General features: G+C 39.2%; 1 protein-coding gene across 2 annotated transcripts in view; it reads right to left on the bottom strand.

Moving 5' to 3' along the window:
• Window positions 1–18,410, bottom strand: part of LOC117966526 (ubiquitin-associated and SH3 domain-containing protein B-like) — a 42,301-nt gene that overhangs the window by 16,966 nt on the left and 6,925 nt on the right. Inside the window, exon 1 of one of the 2 annotated variants that reach the window (XM_059009429.1) lies at window positions 2,435–2,516. The exons of the other annotated variant lie outside the window; for it this stretch is intronic. The gene's annotated coding sequence lies outside the window, so the exon portion shown is untranslated. Of the gene's footprint in view, window positions 1–2,434; window positions 2,517–18,410 lie in introns of those variants that run through there. 2 annotated transcript variants of the gene reach the window in all.

The raw sequence follows: 18,410 nt of genomic DNA, 5'->3' as shown, positions 1-18,410 counted from the left end.
TGACCAGATAAGATTGAAATAATCTGGTGAGGTCTTACGTACTTCTAAAAGGCATCCAAAGCATTCAGCAGTGCCATATCTATTGAAACGGTCTTTTGCAGCCCTGCCCTTTCAGTGTTCAATGCATCCCTCTGGTCAGCAATGCCCTCTTCTGAAATCGAATCTGGGCTATGGTCTAGTGCAAGCCAGCAGTTCTGGCTTCGGAAAGACTTTGCACCGAGAGGATGGGTGTAAACAGAAGGGTAGTTCTGGAACCCAGTTCTCTGGCTATGCTTGGCATGCGTTTTCACTTGCTCGTCTCAAGTCTGCGTGCATTTTACTTACCACCAGAAGGCAAGCTATTCAAAAATATGCGGTTTGTTTTATATGTTGTGAATCCGACACATTGTGTTAGATGCTGCAGGAGTAACACACGTTCAGATTAAAAAAATGGAAATAGCAAAAGAATGTCAAAAAAGTTACAATTAACAAAAGTTCTGGAGCGGGCTAACATCGCATTGGTTACACAGGGAAAAATAAGAGGAGTAGCAATAAAACGAGAGAGAGAGAGAGAGAGAGAGGAGAGAGAGAGAGAGAGCGAGAGAGAGAGAGAGAGGAGAGAGAGAGAGAGAGAGAGAGAGGAGAGAGAGAGCGAGAGAGAGAGAGAGAGAGAGAGAGAGAGCTCAGCGTGCAGCTTTAGAGTGAAGCTTTGTGGTTACTCAGCTGCTTGGCCTACCCCCTCTGGGCTGCACAACTGGACTCCCACCTGACTCCCACACTGCCCTGAATAAACAACAGAGTGGCAGTGGAGCCTTAACAACATGATCCTGACTTCCAGCAGCAGCTCTGCCCTGGAAATGCCTAACATATCTGCAAAGAAACAGGCTTTCATTGATAACTCCCGTCACTGGAGACCCTATTCAGCTGCATGACTGAACCAACTGGGTTTTCTAAAAACTAGTCTACAGCCAATGACATCATTCAATAAACTGCACCCTTTACTATGCAACTCTCACAGGTACAAGAAAAGTATGCAACAGCATTTTCAAAATCTGAGACCGTACTTGGTTCAATAACAATCTGGGGTTTCCTTTGAAATGGTAAGAGTAAAAACACAACAATCTTTTACTAGATTTACTGTTTGAGTCACAACAGAGCTTGATAGTGTGACAAACAGTGGCAGGCCTAGGACTTCATTTGAAACCATTACGATTTCAAGATACACCGAACCTAAGATATATGTACAGTTTGGGGTACACTAGTTTACTGGTCTACTCTTCAGGTTTCCCATATAAAAAATGGTCCCGTCTGTCCCACTCCACATGGTGGACACAAGAACTACTCTGATTTTGACACAACCTTCACCCTAGCCACTTACAGATGTTATGGATTGCATGCGTCTATAATCCGATAAACTCTAAATATTTATAACCTTACGGGTGCTGTGTGATGATGAAGACCCCATGTGTGCGTGCACTACCTCTGGGGTCTTTCTCAACCCTCTGAAGAGGTCTGGTGTTGAGTGAACAGCAGACACATTGTCAGGCGAGTGTTAAATGCAGCATTTCTGTGAAAATAGAGTGTTGCCGTTATAACAACTATTACACCAATGCGTTTATTTTAGATTGTAGCCCTGTAGTTTCATACTATATCTGTCAGGTTTCCTTCCACAAAAAAAAATAGGTCAGATCCCACCCTTGACTGAACAGTAAATTAAGAGACAGTTTCTCTTTTCAAACATCGAACAAACGTCGCTATATGTGTGTGTGTGGTTTTTTAATTTTTTTTTTTTTTTTTTTGTTCCTTCCGGTTATGACAAAAAAAAAAAGTAGACAAAGAGACAATAACTTGAGGGTAGATAAAACATCAAGCACTTTGAAACTAACAAGTAAAAAAAAACAAAAAAACCCAAAAGGTTTCTCTAGTAAGGAGTAACTGTTTCCTGTTACGTTTGCGCGTATTCTTTTCAAACCGTCATTAGGAGTCAGTCGATATAAATTCATGACAACAGGCCTTCACGGTGTTGAAACCAGAAAAAAAAAAACCAAACTACTCAATTATACTAATTCATCCAGACCTGTAAAACAGCCAGCAGTGTACCTGTGAAGGGTTTAGTAATTCTGAAAGAAACATGAGAAAGACTTCTTGTCAGAACATTTGGTCACTGAATTTTACAGTTTATTTTAGTATTACTACAAGTTTATCAATTTAGTACAGTTACTTTAAGTTTACCATAGTATTTTTTTGCAGTTTCACCATGGTTTTTTTTCCCGTGGTTATACTACGCATTTACCATACTTAACCCTGGTTTCCAATGTTTATTAATAAGCTTTACCATAACTCGCTATTTCATTGCAATGCTTGCCTATGCTTTACTTCGCTATGCTTTTACTATGGGAAACTTGTATAAGGGTACTTTATACAATCTAGCTTTTAAGAATATTGGATTTCTTACCTGAAGAAATTACATCTTTTAAAAGCTGGCACTCAGATTGAATTAAATATTCCAATATGGCCCTTGGTAAAAGAATTTAAGATGAACCCCTGCTTATGAAAAATGATAGGGTAAAAAAACAGAGGTCTGTAAGATGGGAATCTGTATTGCATACTAACGCTACTGAAGATTAAAGCTGTTTAAAGACATGCAGTAACATTAAAAACAATATGCAAAGTAGACAAAATGACCTTAAAATACGCAAAACTGCACGAAGAGATGTGATCAATATTAAAAGACGACACTGCTAAAGAAATATCACAGGGAACTCTCAACGCCATGAGACACACTAATCTGCCGCACACAACAGGAAATGCTAATGAGAGCTGCAATAATGCTGAACATAAGAAGTTGCTAAATTGGGAAGATGCAATCTGCTTTAGCTAAAACTGAACAAGAGGTTTGTTTTCAGAATGTTATATATATAAAAAAAAACACATTTCCAAATGTTCTTATTAAAAAAAAAAAAATCAGTGCATACACAGTCTTGTTTGAGGATTTTAATTCATTGCAAGAAGTACAATTATCGTGATAATCATTTTTTCGTAACTGTGATACACAAATTCCATTAACGTATAACTACACTAATGTAAATGAATGTTCATTCCGATTTTCAAACACAATATATAGAAATCTACATCCGTACAACGTGATGTTGGGTATTACGATACAGGTCATGAAATCCAGTAGACATCCAGCTGCAATGACAAAGACACTAGTTGGACCATTTGGCTCTGTGGCTCTAATTAAACCTACTTAAATACTGGGTGTGTTTTATTAACACTTTGATGCTCTTCAGGTCTAGCTGCCTTCCACAGATATTTTAAACATGTGCAGGTTTGTGTCTTTATAGAAGCAGCACCATCTAATGATCTGGATGATGCTTCCTTGAGTTCTGTTGAAAACACACTGCAGTGCATGCGCTGGAGATTACTAATATCAAGCCTACATCACGTCTATGACTGGCAACTATAACTGAAGAGCAGCTTGAGAGTTGCATAATTGTAATAAGTTATTACATCATAAAAAGGGTGATGGGACAGTAAGCCAGCTATATACTCCCGAGCATGACTAAGAGTTTCTCAGAAGTTTTACCTCGCAAGCAGTGCCAGAAAACTTGAATAGTTGCTCTAAAGAGTTTGCCACTTCAAGAAGTTCAAGAAGTTTAAAAGATGTGTGTCAGCAATTCCATATGGCGCCCCAAACTGGAAACATTTCAGATTTTCTCAAGTGCTCAGGTTCATAAAAATAGACCAACCACTACCCACTTGCAAATCGGGTTACTTGTGTAACAAAGTGATCTTTTTGGACGTGCCAGTTATTTCCCTATTCAAGTTTTAAAAAGTATTTAGCTCCACATTATAACTGCTCTTGTTCTTCTGTTGAGCTCTTTATTCCTTTACATTTTCATTTGGACATTTCTTAAAGATGAAGTCCATACTGCTTCCTTGTACCTAATCACTTCAAAATAGTTTTTTTTTGTTTTTTTTTGCCGACTGCACAAATATGCAGGATCAATGCACACCACTTTTGCCTGCTAAGACCAGGGGCAGGAGAGGATGTGAAGTTTATAATTACAACCAAACAATTTCCGACACAGAGAATCCAAGGTAAAAGCACTGAGCTCATGAGGCGATCTCAAAAGAGTTGAGCCCAGGGCAGCCAGCATGATAGATTTACCCCTGAAGCCCCAGGTGTGTTTAAAAAAAGACTAATCATCAAATCACAAAATCATGTAAAATCTCCACTAACATGTCATTTCTTTGTGTCACTTTACTGCATTCTTTCATTTTTTAATCTTCCAGAACATTATAGCCTGCCCTCAAAATAGGGAGTCACCCTACTTCAACCTGCAGAGACAGAGTGACAGGAAACAAATTGTTACAGGAAAAGCCTCCTCATGATTTTCTGAAGTGAGGCGGGGAAGCATATTAACGTTGCACTGTTCATTAAAGCTCTTGCGGGAAGCATTGTGCACTGTCTAACACTGACACCTCAGAAATTCAACCTTGAAAATGATAACATGATATTAAAACAGGTAAGAAATACAAATTTAAGAACATTCACAATATCCCTTTAGAGTTCTGGAACGGCTCCGGAATCACAACAGAAATGAAAATCCTTTTCCCATTTTCTTTTACAGATGTACCGTAAAAAGCATGGTTTTAAAACCTTAAGGGAGGCCGGTGGTTCCCCATTTGACATAACTGGCTTTGTAAGACTGGGAACTAAGATTTCATACTACCGAAATTCTGAGATTCACATGTAAATTTCACAAGTAAATCTTCCCCCTGAAGATTGCTCACAATTTGTGCACCATCGAGAGTAACCATATTTCTCGGTGCTGATTTGAAAGTTTGTTATCGGCTGTAGTCACACCACTATAAATGCAGAAATGACTGTGGATGAGTAATAGGCTGAGTGGGAGGGATTCTCACTGTTTGGTTTCTGATCCCCGACAGGGATCCCCTCTTCCCACTCATATTTCCAGACAGGTGAGCAACAGCTGCGTGTTCAGAATTGAGAGACAGAGAACACCGTACCATGAACAAGTCAACCATTTTAATGAAATGACTCCAGAAATCTTACCTGAAGTGTACTTCCATTTGTATATGTGTTTAAGAAAAGCACATGTTACATAATATTTATTAGCTCTCTTCAGTAAGAAGCATTATACAGTGCCCTTACTTCTTTATAGGGTTCAATCTGTGTTATGGGTTCTCCCATAGAATTATATATTGTTTGCCCTTAAATTCCCTAAATTTGCCTTCACCTGGTTTTAAGTTTACCTGGAGAATCCGAAATGCCAGGACCTGACAGTCTTCCTCATTCCATTTAAATCATGTGACAATGTAACCTTTTAACTCTACCAGCCCCACCTACTCAACATATACCTTCTGTATATAGACAGAGAAAGTAGACCCGATAGGGTACACTGTCACATGACTTGAATGGGACGAGGAAGGCTTGTTAATACCAGCATTTAGGATTCTCCAGCCAAGCTCAAATCCAGGCAAAGACAGATTTACAGAAATATGAAAATAACTCAGAACCATCATGCAAACACCATAAATAAGAGGATTCACCGCTGAAGGGACCCTTAGCTATTTCATGTGCTAGATGTGTGTGGGTGCTACAGAGTTCCAATAATACAGTAAAGGTTTGTGTGCCGGTAGACACTTTTTTCCACTCATTGACACAGTCTTTTCAGCAGCTGGCTTTCCCAACTGGTGTGACAGCCGTCAGCAGGGTGAACTCTGACCCTGGCCACACAGGGAATTCCCCACAGCCTCCACACTGACATCCTGTGCCATTTCCTGTTTACAAACCTGCCAGGGTAGGGAACAAACTGCACATCTGATTGGAATAAATGAGAAAGATATATATCATAATAATAATAATAATAATAATTGTGTCAACAATGTGTCTTTGAGTGTGTGGGGAGGGATTAAGAGCTAAATATGTAGTAAAATGTTTCATGGACAAAAAAGAAAACAATTAATCAGACGGGTGACCAGTTAACTGTGGTTAATGCGAAATGTTAACCGACAGCTCCAATATAAAACACACACAACACAGAGAACAGCGACACATCATGCATGTTTTGTCAACGGCATTTTCAATATCAAAAACATCTTCAGAATAGAAGAAAATAAAAATAACAAATAAACACAGCAGCCCTCATAATCGCATATTTGTAAAGTCCCCAAAAGGTCAATAGGAAGCTGTAGGAGTCTAACTATACAGTTATTTGACGATCATTTTGGCCTGAAGTCTTGAAGGCAGTTGTGCTTGTCGTATAATGAGACAGACCCCGTTGGTGCATAAGAGTCGACATTTTGTCTTGTGTAGTTCCAGAGACACGTGGCCGATACAGATTCACCGCAGGTTTAAGTAAACACTATTTTAAAACATATGACCACATTATATATATATATATATATATAGATAGATAGATAGATAGATAGATATAAAATTTTCCAACCACGCAGTTACAAATTGTTTTTTCCCCCCACTTCAGATCATAGATTTAAGAATATAAAAGTCAGTGATTAGCTCAGACAGTGATTAGCTCAGGAACAGCAGCTTTAAAACAGTAGATTCGCTGATAAAGCCTACATGGTCCCTATATGTACACATGCATCTATGCACCATGTCAAACGGTTTTGTTAAATTGTTAGGATGGAGTAATACAATGTATTTCGAGTGAGGAATGGCAGAGACCGCGTTTACTGCATCTATTTGTGTTTTAACCTTGGTTGATGTGGCCAAACTTTTGTTTGACAAACAAACTGGGTATTGGCTAATACCAAATTCTGCAATATTTTCCATTGAAAGCGTCACAGAGGAGGCACGTAAATAACAGTAATGTATCGCGTTTTATTTACTAAAGGACTTTGAAACTACCTATTATTTAACTCCCAACAAGTCTTTCAAAATAGGATCAAAACACTCCTTGTCATTTAAATCCTCACAGGGCATTCTGAGCTGTTTTCACATGCTTTTAAAAGATACAAAGAGACTAAAGAGCACAGCTAAATGTGTTTCTAACACAAGGCATTATAATCATCTAGGCATTCATAAGATATGCTAGTGCTCTCCAGAATCATACAAGTATATCCATTAATCCGAGACCTTAACAGAAACATTTTATTAAGCACTCCAGTAATAAATCATGGTAACAAGGGGGCTTTAAAAACTATAATAATAAAAGCAATAATAATAATAATAATAATACAAGTTAGAAAATAAATCATTTTATCCCCTGCTTTATTTTAACAAACGAGGTACTGGTTTTCCAATATGCAGAAATCAATTTGATCGAGTCATTGCTGTGTTATACACACTGGAGGCGAGATATTTTAAAGACTTTCACTCCAGTTCGTTATTAGCACATTATTTCTTACTGGAAGAAAAAAAAAAAACACCAATTACGAAATAATACAAACTTTACAAGCCTCTACACAAGTTTATCTCTAGCTTGGATTAACAGTTGTGCAATCTCAAGTACAAAGCTTCAAATTGAGAATCTACTGTAGCTAGCCCTAGGTTCATTTTCTTAAAAAAAACAATGGATTGTAACAGACGGGGTTATAGCTGAAAACCAAGTAAGCTGTTTCTGAATATGACCATGAATGCTATTCGTTTTATATTTTTTATTCAATAAAACAATAATTTAAATTTGTTCCATATGTCAGTCTTATTCTGGTTTTATATGTTGATTTTAGGCAGCATTATTAAATAAACACCTAAATCTATATATCCAGCTTATATTTGTGTGGGTGTTGTGGCAATGCACCCCGTCCCTGTGTGCATTTGTGTGTTATATGTTGTATGTTGCATGCGTGTGTTAATGTTGGTGTATAGAGATTGGTACACGGGATATAAACGGGTCTGTGTTTCACGTGTACTTAATGTAGATTTGTATTTAGGCACGAGGAGGGCACAAATCACTTCACGTGCTGGTTAAATGTAATATGTGAGCACGAGGTTGCACAGAATTAATTCACGTGCTGGGATTCAAGTGAATAATTAATTAGTAATTGAATCCCAGCACAACAGTATATATAAATGCACATTTCTTTCACTCAGGGTTGGGTGTTCGGTGAGTGGAGAACGGGAGAGAGAGAAGGAGAAAATAAAACAAAGTAAGAACGTAAATAGTGTTTTCACTCACCGTGTTTGTTCGTCTGTCTGTTTAAGTGTTTAGTACGTTTTGTTTGTCTATTTATTTTGGCGCAAGTGCCGTGTCCAGTGTTTTTGTCTGTTCAAACCTTTTATTTTCTGTTCTGTTATTAAATGCTGAGCGAAAGCATTCGCTCAGCTTCACCAAACCCCAAATCTCTGTCTGTTTATTTCCTGCATCTGGTCTGACGCCACCCACTCCGGCCGTCTTTGTGACAGTGTGCATGGTACCAATCCACAATTATGTCTAAAACAAGACGGCAGGTTTCCATACCACAAGTTCTGGGAATTGAAAAACTAACCGAGGACTAAATGTATTTGACGCAGCGGTCATTAGTAAACAGCTCTGAGAACCAAGGCCTTTATTCTCGGCCTACTTCTCTGCACAAAATGGCCGCCACTTGTTTACAATTGGAGCCCACTCTTGCCAACGTTGTTGCTTCATTTTTAAATACTGTCATGCGTTCTCTTTCATTGGTAAACTGATTTTCAAAACTTAAGGGGATGTTTTGAATCCGCTTGTGTTTCAACTCAAACGTAAGTAAGCTTTTCTTTATTCTTGGAGATAACTCAACCTTTTGGCCCAAAGTTCCTCACCCGGGGAGTCCGTGGGGGTTGTAAGTAGCGGACAGAGCAGCCCCAGAGACAGTGTGGGCGGACCAGATAAAGTTCAGTCTCAATATGTATCGCTGTTTCGCTCTACGCGAGAGCCACAGCCTCACCTCGCCTAACGTTTTTCTCATGTTCAGAAGATATAGCTGCTGTGGTTTATCACGCACAAAAACACATTTAAAAAAACTGTTCATACACCTTTTCTAGCCACATGAAAACAATATACATTTAATGGTACTAAAATATAAATACTGCATCGGATTGGGTTGGTGTTACAGGCCTTCACAATTGAGTTAAACAGTTTGAAAACCATTAACCCAGCATTACGCATTTAAAAGTTTGTTGCTATCCTTCGTGTTTATATAGTATTAACCATACAGTTCAAGGGTACTGTTTAACATTCAACATTACTCATAGTCGATTTCATACACACATCTGTGTTGTACATATGCATTACTTTACACATTAATACTGTTTATTTAAAACTATATTGTGCTTCTTATTATGGGCTGTCGAAGTGGTTAAACTTCTCAAATGTGTTAATGTTTAAACCTTGAATCTCAAAGTTAAAACGGTTAAACAATCTAATTTCTGAAATGTAACCTGCAGGGCAAGCACTCGGTTCTGGTCACTCAATTATAGAACAAGGGAAAAGAATAAATTAAGATTTTAGAAACTGTACCGAAGACCTGGTTGTCTGTTTTTGCAGTTTACATTGGCCCTCAGGTCACAGAACAGCTTCTCGGCACAGCTTTACACAGCAAACCAAATATCACAGACTTAAAGGTCAACACTGACTTCCTGTAACAATCAACTTCCTCACTGCGGACAGTGCGAGTTGTGTGTGCGTGAGTCAGATACAACTGCCTTTATTTTTCATTGGTTACCAAAGCCAAACAAAGACTGTATTGACTGGCTCTCCAATAACCTTAGTGCAGAGCGTGTGTCCCTCATTGAAAGCATTGGGATAAACAACACTGTTTCAGAGAGTGAACCACGGTGACAGGGCCTGGCTAAGATGGTAACCAGGCCCTGCTTGTGTTTTCATTCAAAAGAGGCCGAACCAAACCCTCAGGCTTCTATACAAATACCCAGCAATGAGGGGGAAAAAAAAGACCATTCACTGTCTGTTTGTATTTTACTAAACCCTAGAACCAACTGACACGCAAAGTTTGTAGAAACCCTTATGTATGTTTGTTTGTTTGGGTTTTTTTTTTTACATTTTAAAAGGATTCATTTTATTCAGGATTGTTCTGCTCTAAAGCTGATAAAAAAAAACCAAAGAAACATGCATTTAAAATAAAAAGACAAGCAGATTATTTTTTGAGAATGCTGGCCCGTTTATGGGAATAAGCACTGGTTTATTAAAATAGTCTTATCTTGTAGTGACATCTCTGCACTTTTGAGTTGATAATATAAACTGCAAAAAAGAGACGTACAGGTCCACTTCAACGGTGCACATTTCCTTAAATCAAGCACAGAAATGTCTGTACAGCAAATTCTCTCTCTGCTGATCTCGGGGGATTTAAGAGCAGTGCTGTGTAAGTTGTAGGTGCACATTTATTTTTTAATGAGTTTAGCGAACCAGAAGCTGTGGAGACAGACTCAGCAATCAAGGTTACAGCAGAGGCACTGTCTGAAATTCATCTGGTCAAAGCAGGAAGCAGAAGAAAAGCCCAAATCAATAACATCGTTCTCAAAATAACTACTGGGCGATATTTAGCAGGTGAAACAAATGGAAGACAACGTTAAGAGCCTATGAAATATTTTATTTAGATCTAGTACTGTCTGGATTTTGTTTTTTAAACAATACCAGGGCCCTATTTCGAAAGGCACATTTTCAAAGAAATAAAATCACTGTATTAGTAAAATAGAAAGCAAGAAACGTACACACTGAGCCTACATGTTGCAGATTACTGTACATATCACAAGAAAACAATAACAGCTTTGCTCTCAGATACAGTCCCAATGTGTTCCTATTGATTGCCAGGTAAAGCCATCTTCGATTTTAGGGCTTACCAGATGTCCCGGTTTAGCCGGGACAGGCCTGGTTTTCCATCAAAGGTCCCAGTGTCCCAACATTTTGCTCACAATCTTTAAAAAGTCCAGTTTTTTTTCAGCCACTTCATGTAGTGCGACACACTCTAAATATCTTTTGTCAAAATAACGTAAACAACTGCTTTTAGTTCATGACACCGGCAGTGATGAACAAAATAAAATAAAAAAAACAAGGTAATCAAGAATGTTATTTTTATAACATGACTAACACGAGCTTATTCCTCAGTGCGTCATGCATTTTCATTTAGTTTATATTCGATATGAATCTACAGTTGTGTGTAATATGGTAATTTTGTAGCTGTTCAGTTCAGGTGGGATTTAGCCCAGAGACAGCAGAGAGAGGTTGCAAGTATCCGAATCCACCAAGTTAAACCCCTTCAACAACATCAATAAACAGAGCCTGACGCAGTGAGTAAATAAATAAAGAAAGAAAGGAAGAAAGAAAGAAAAAAAGAAAGAAAAAATGCCAAAATGTAAATGCATTTAATGATGTAATCTATTATTATTATTAAACTCAATATAAAAGTATAACACAATATGGCTACTTAAACTAAATTAGCCACAAATACACCCAAGAGTGCACTAAACTTAGCTACCTGCTTAAAAAAAAAAAAAAAAAAAAAGATAATACTAATCATTTATTTAACAATGAGTCCCTGTTTTGAGCTTTGAAAATCCGGTCACCCTGGGTTTACCCTATATTCAGTTCTGAGGCCCAGTTGCAGGTCTATTAACTTTCCTCTCTCAGACGACACAGAGACACATCTGACAGCTCGTATGCCGAATCAGTAATGCAGTTGAAGGGCTCTTAAGCCTTCGAGTTGTTTGTTTCTCAGTTTTGTACACCACTGTTGAATTTTCATCTTTTAAAAAAGAAAATGGGAGTTATAGTCTGCAGCACATGCTTTGAAAATATAGATCCTACAGCGATAGTTTGTTGCACGAGATTCTCTGTCCCTTGAGGACAGCAGCCACCCCCAGATTAAGATCACATTTTGTTGGCCCCTTGACTGGCCTTGATAAAGATGTTCCACTGTATTACTACTGAGTTTCTGCCAGTCTCTTGAACAGTCTTTGTTTTATCTGCTGTACGATCTGCAAGCCCTGTTTTCTAATCTGCTGGCCATCGTCTTCCGCACCCGTAATGGAAAAATTTGAGGTGTTTATTTGTGAAACTAAAGAAGAAAAAATAAAGTCAAAACTACCCCCTTTATAATTGATAACACAGTTACATTTCCTTCTGAATAACATTTCACACATCTTTTATCTTAACTGTGTGATCTACTGCTGTGCATTGGCACAGCTTGAACTGTGTATACAGTGGAGTAACCCTAAATCTGAACATACCGGAACACCACTAAAATATAGATTTGACTTAATATTGAACTTCTAGTAACACATATGCTATGTAATGCATTGTTCTAACTTCTAGAAGTCTTGCTCCTTCTTGTCAGAATGCTTTACTTTACGTGTCTGTGTGTCAGTGGCAGAGCAATGACGAAGGTTAAAGACATTACATCAAGAGAACTTCTGACTGAGATGTGAGTCATGTGACTTAGCTTGCCTATTATGCATGTTCAGGCTTGACAGCACCACAGGTAGTGTATGTTTTAAAAATGTGCACTATTCCCTCATCACAGACTGAAACATTTCTAATATTTATATCGAGGGATAGATTTTACTGTTTAAGTTTTCAGTTGTAATTTCAAGGGATACATCGTTTTGCTGCTTGTTTTTTATGACCTACAGAACAGGAAGTGATTTGTAGGTGTTCTCAAAACCTAAAGTATAGGGTTTGATATATCTTTCTGAACCAATTAAATGTTTAAAAAAAACATCTTCAGCACAGGGGACTAATAATCTTCAAAGTATGTTAAAGCCTTGGCTATCACTCCTTCATATCGCTGTTGCCATGGAAACTGCTAGTTAGAGAGGCTGCACAGAAAACGGAATTCAAAGGCCAAGCATGGTAGACTGTATCTCATACAGCAGCTTCTCAACACTCGAGCGATCCCTACAGAGGTACAGGCTCAGGAATTATTCCAAGAGTCTGCTATACTTAAAGCTACAGAGGCAACAAAGACCATTGAGGCGGTTACTGTGAACCCCAACACCCATACTCTATATACTGCAGCGGGGTTCAACTGTGAAAAAATACCAAACCTTTTGAGGGTCAGTAATGAATGGTAGCAAACTAAATACAATTCACACTCCCTGGTCTTCAAAGCTGTGCCCATGGGCACATTCTACCACAGTTGTGTGCCCTCAATGGCAGCTGACATAATGTTATCTATATGCCTGTGATCACATTCCTAATTATACTCATTCGCTAGCAGAGAAAATCTGTACATTCTACTACCCTGTAATCTCCGCCTTTGCATGTAAGAATTTTAACGAGAGGAAAATAGTCTGATGTGAAAAACTGAAACATGGCCAAAATCCTGATTCTGAGAGTTAAATGTCAAACCAAAACCAATGCAAAAGATCCTACTTAAACCAACGAGTGCAAACTAAATAAACAAACAATCCAGGAAGTCATTTGCAAGACAAGTTTGCAGTAGGAATGGACAGGAAAATCCACTAAAACTCTGGATATTACATTGGTGCCACTGGATACGCTGGACTGGCAAAGTCGTTCAATTTGAAACGTGCCTTATCTGCATTACATAATAAATGGTTGTTTGATTGAAGCTCAGTATTACTCGGAGAGCGGCGAGTGCATGCAAAGCCACAGTGCAGCCCAATCCTTTAACAAGTTCTGGGATTAATCAGCTACTAGGAACAGAGAACTGCCTTGTTCATAAATAATATGATGTGCTGCTGGATAACAGCACCGATGTGTTCCCTTCAGCACCAGATTGCAAAGAAAATAACCTAATGAGAAACAATGTGTGCGCAGCATATTATACCAACAACACATGCACTGCAGGTCACTCTGCATGTCACACATACATATATATCTATATATATACATACATATATATACAACCACATACTAGAGCTGCTATCATGCATGCAGCATGGCTTCAGTGAAGCGTATTCCACAACTGCTTCCTGTTTAGCAAGAACTGGAAATGTCACCCAAAAAAATAAAAAGGACAAAAATAAAGAAGAAGAGGATGATCAGGCAATCATTCCTGGCTAAAATCCAAGGAGGAAAAAACTTTAAATGTATTATTATTTTTCAGTATTTATATGCAAGAAACCATACAGTCTATTACCAAACAAGTTAGTTAAAAATGTCTTCTTGTTTTTTTTTTTAATCGTAAAGATCTCAATGCATATATTATTTTGCATGAAAATATGCACATGCATTTTCTACATTTGAGTTTGCTTCTTTTGTTGGTCTGCACATTCACACATATTACAAAAAAGGTCCATTTTGTTGTTATGAAAATGTATAGATATTTGACCACATATAAAATATAAGTTTGCCCTATATTACTGTACATCTTTACAGATACAAAAAGACAAATGGACCATATACAGTGGCACCAATGTAGCAATCACACACATATATATATTTAAATTTGAATAAACAATAACCCTGTGATGGTCACATTTCCTCTGACTCTGTGAACGGCTGGTGTGAGAGGAAAGCCCCTTCACACAGCAGGAAATGAAGGACCACACACAGAGAGGGCCTGTGGGCGTCTAACCAGGGCTGACCACAGGGGTCGAGCCCAGACAGGAAGTCAGGACACCAGACTAACAGCTCTGTCAGTGAGCAGGCCAGGCCTCTCCAGCCTGCATGTAAAAGCGACAGTTCACACGAGCAGAACGTTTGCACCGTCTTCAGTTCACACGAGCAGAACGTTTGCACCGTCTTCAGTTCACACGAGCAGAACATTTGCACCATCTTCAGTTCACACGAGCAGAACGTTTGCACCGTCTTCAGTTCACACGAGCAGAACGTTTGCACCGTCTTCAGTTCACACGAGCAGAACGTTTGCACCGTCTTCAGTTCACACGAGCAGAACGTTTGCACCGTCTTCAGTTCACACGAGCAGAACGTTTGCACCGTCTTCAGTTCACACGAGCAGAACGTTTGCACCGTCTTCAGTTCACACGAGCAGAACGTTTGCACCGTCTTCAGTTCACACGAGCAGAACGTTTGCACCGTCTTCAGTTCACACGAGCAGAACTTTTGCACCGTCTTCAGATAACACAAGCAGAACATTTGCACCATCTTCAGTTCACACGAGCAGAACGTTTGCACCGTCTTCAGTTCACACGAGCAGAACGTTTGCACCGTCTTCAGTTCACACGAGCAGAACGTTTGCACCGTCTTCAGTTCACACGAGCAGAACGTTTGCACCGTCTTCAGTTCACACGAGCAGAACGTTTGCACCGTCTTCAGTTCACACGAGCAGAACGTTTGCACCATCTTCTTAACGAAAGTAGCTTGAAAGCAGCTTGTCTGCTCTTATATAAAACAGTCAGACTGTCGTCTGTGTTTACTGTAGAAATACAAGGGATGCCCCCTGGCACACTACAACAGCAATCAAGGACATCTGTTCAGACCACAAGTACTTGGTATATTTTAAGTGGCTGTAATAACACATACATTATGCTATGCAATGTACTGTATTGTACTGTAGTATTGAGTAAGTTCTATTTGTAAATTGCAAATTGTAAGAGATTATGCCTTTTGTTAATCCAGCTGAAATTGGTCAAGCTGGTACTTCTTGGCACTCTGCCTGCCTGGGATGGATTTTCATTTTAATTGTGGGTACAGTTCTACACGTGAAGTACATTCTGTAGTACATAACACACAGTACATGTTGATACAAGTGGACTAAAAGTAGGACAAGATGTATTTTCATACAGTAATTGCTGCCACTTAAAACGTGGAAGGAAAACCTTAGAAAAGTCTTGTTTTGCAAATACTTTTTCTGTAACAAAGTTTTGAGGTAGTGGTCCGAGGCAGAGAGACGGAAAGTTTCTTCCAGTAAGCCTTGCCCGGTAGTTACTGGAGCATAATGTGGTCCCTAGATTAAAAAAAATGTTAGCAATTGAGGACATCTGTTCAAATGGAGAGTAGCTGGGCTCGTCTCAGCAAGAGTAAAACAGACAAGTGTTTTTAATCAGCACTGCCTGTCCTCACACAGCAGTGCAATATGCAGACAGATGCACATTACTGAGAAACAAGCGCTCCGATTCTGGACTCAATTGTCCCACCCTATTCCGTACTGTCCTGTCCTTTATGAATACAACCCTCTGAATACCTGCCACATGTAGTGCACACTGCTGGGTAAGTGAGCTGACTCCTGCTGTAACACCCAGTCCTGGGTTTCCTTTCTTTAGGTATACTTATCCAGTATTGCAGACGAACTGATTAACTGATCGTACTTCTCATCACAGCAGGAATAAGTCACCTCTCAGTCTGTACTAATAGGAAGGAGCTCCTGCAGTTACAGGAGGGGAGAAAAACGACATCAAATAAACTCTTGGCTGCTGATCATTTCAATAACATATTTCATTAAAGTTAGTTCTGAAACCCAGGCCTGGGCACAGCAGGGAGAGCGGGGGTTTCAAGCCACGATTGCATGACTGATTAATTATTAAATCAAATGTCATTCCATAAAACAATAAAAGCAAAAAGCTTTAAGATGAATCATACTTCAGAGGCTCGCTGAGATAACTTTCAATTTACTCTCTAAAGTCTAAGAAAACTGCACGGTCTTGCAAAGCAGCAGCTTCTTATTAGAGAGCCAATTAGAGCTTAGAGTGAAGCGCAGCACTGACTGTAAAACGTGTATAAATCACGCTGTTTTCACCTCAATAGAAACCCGTCGGCCCTGGCTGCAATTAAACTAGCGGCTGGAGATACTGAAGTCATCATGTTCCTTTCCAGCACGTCTGTGCTTCTAAAAGCATTTCAGAAGGGCTAGAGTCTATCAATTATTAAACAGGGCCCTGGATATACTCTGCCAAAGCCTGCGAGGCGCACCATCCCTATCTGCAGCCTGAGAAACACACACTGTGCTTTACAAAACAGTGCTGCCCACCTGTTCAGCTGCCAGCACGAATACTGAAGCTGAAAGGAGCAGCTGGGCTCGTCTCCTCGGAGTGCGCAGTGAAGTACGGCTTGCTAAAGTAACCGCTTCTCCTTCCAGACTCTTTTAGCAAAGGAGGTTTGTTTTTGTTCTTTCCCTGGACAAGTAAAACTCTCACTGGAACATTACAGCTGATGCCACGGGCATGCCTTGTTATACCTCTACAGCGAATGTGAGCTACCGCACCTTGGAGCTCAAAGACCTGCCCTGCGGCTGTCTGCTTGAGCTCACAGGGAGTCTGGCCCATATGGTCTGCTGTGCCACGGGAGTTCCAGAACCAATGCAGAGCGTCCTTTGGAATCCGCAGCAAAGAATATGGGGTGAGGGAAGTGAGCAAACCCCAGCCAGTTTTCCTCCCTAACCTTCAACAGCACGGTTATGCCTTTACCAGGAGAGACGGGGATAAAAACACACATTTGTGTTTAGAAGCAGGTTCAGCTGGACAGCAGGGTTACTTAATCAAACCGAACAGTATCAATTGAAACTCCATTTTTATTTCTTCAATTTTAAACAGTTGTAAAGAATGATGATTTAATCAAAACAAAACAAAAAAGAAATAGTATTAATAAAACAGGCTTTAACTATCTTTAAGGCCTTTACTTTTAAAATAGCATTAATAAAACAGGCTTTAACTATCTTTAAGGCCTTTACTTTTAAAGATGTTTGAAAGCTCAGCAAAGCAAAGAGGATTTTTAAAAATGTATTTATTCATTTTTAATCTAAATGAAATGCCATCTCATCCGGTGTTGTTGCATTTCAATTCAAATTAACCGTTCTCTCAGGTTTCTATAAACAGTACAGGAATTTGGACAGCGTTGGCCCTCTCAGTTTACAAACAGGATACACACCGGCACAGACCCACACTGAAATAACGGGCTGCAAGGAAACTGAGCCAGGAAACACAGTGCATTCAGGGGAGCTCCACCGACACAGAGCCTGTGAATAGGGTTAAAGCATGAGCTGCATACTGTATGCAGCCCGTTGACAAAGATACAGTGCTAGATCATTTACCTTACCTAATAGTTCAGTTTCACCAGCTATTGGTTTTTTAAACTCTTTCAGTCCTGAATTGTGGAGCTGTTGCAGTAACGTCTTAACTGAGTACACATAACATATACATTACCTCAGACTGGGACCTTGGAGTCCAGAGAGCTTCCAACATGACTTCCGATGGCATACGTGAACATACGCCGCTAAGACAAAGGGTTAAACAAAAATACAGAAACGCATTTGAAGTTCCTGATGTTCTGCAATTGCTCTGGTACCTTTCTGTGGCTTTTAAAATCTTGCCAGCTTCAGTTCTTTGGCTTTCTGTTTCAGTCACCTTATTTTCCACTGCGCTGCAATGATGGACATTTCATGATGTTGAAACCTGGCCATTTTTCTCATTATATATATATATATATATATATATATATATATATATATATATATATATATATATATATATATATATATTTATAATTTTTCTTTAGTCATACATAGATGTTTCCATACTGTATTTATTACGATGCATCAAGATA

Source organism: Acipenser ruthenus, chromosome 39, assembly GCF_902713425.1.
Source record: "Acipenser ruthenus chromosome 39, fAciRut3.2 maternal haplotype, whole genome shotgun sequence".
Taxonomy (NCBI): Eukaryota; Metazoa; Chordata; class Actinopteri; order Acipenseriformes; family Acipenseridae; genus Acipenser; species Acipenser ruthenus.
The sequence above is the reverse complement of the archived record's forward strand: the minus strand, read 5'-3'. Positions and strand labels throughout refer to the sequence as shown.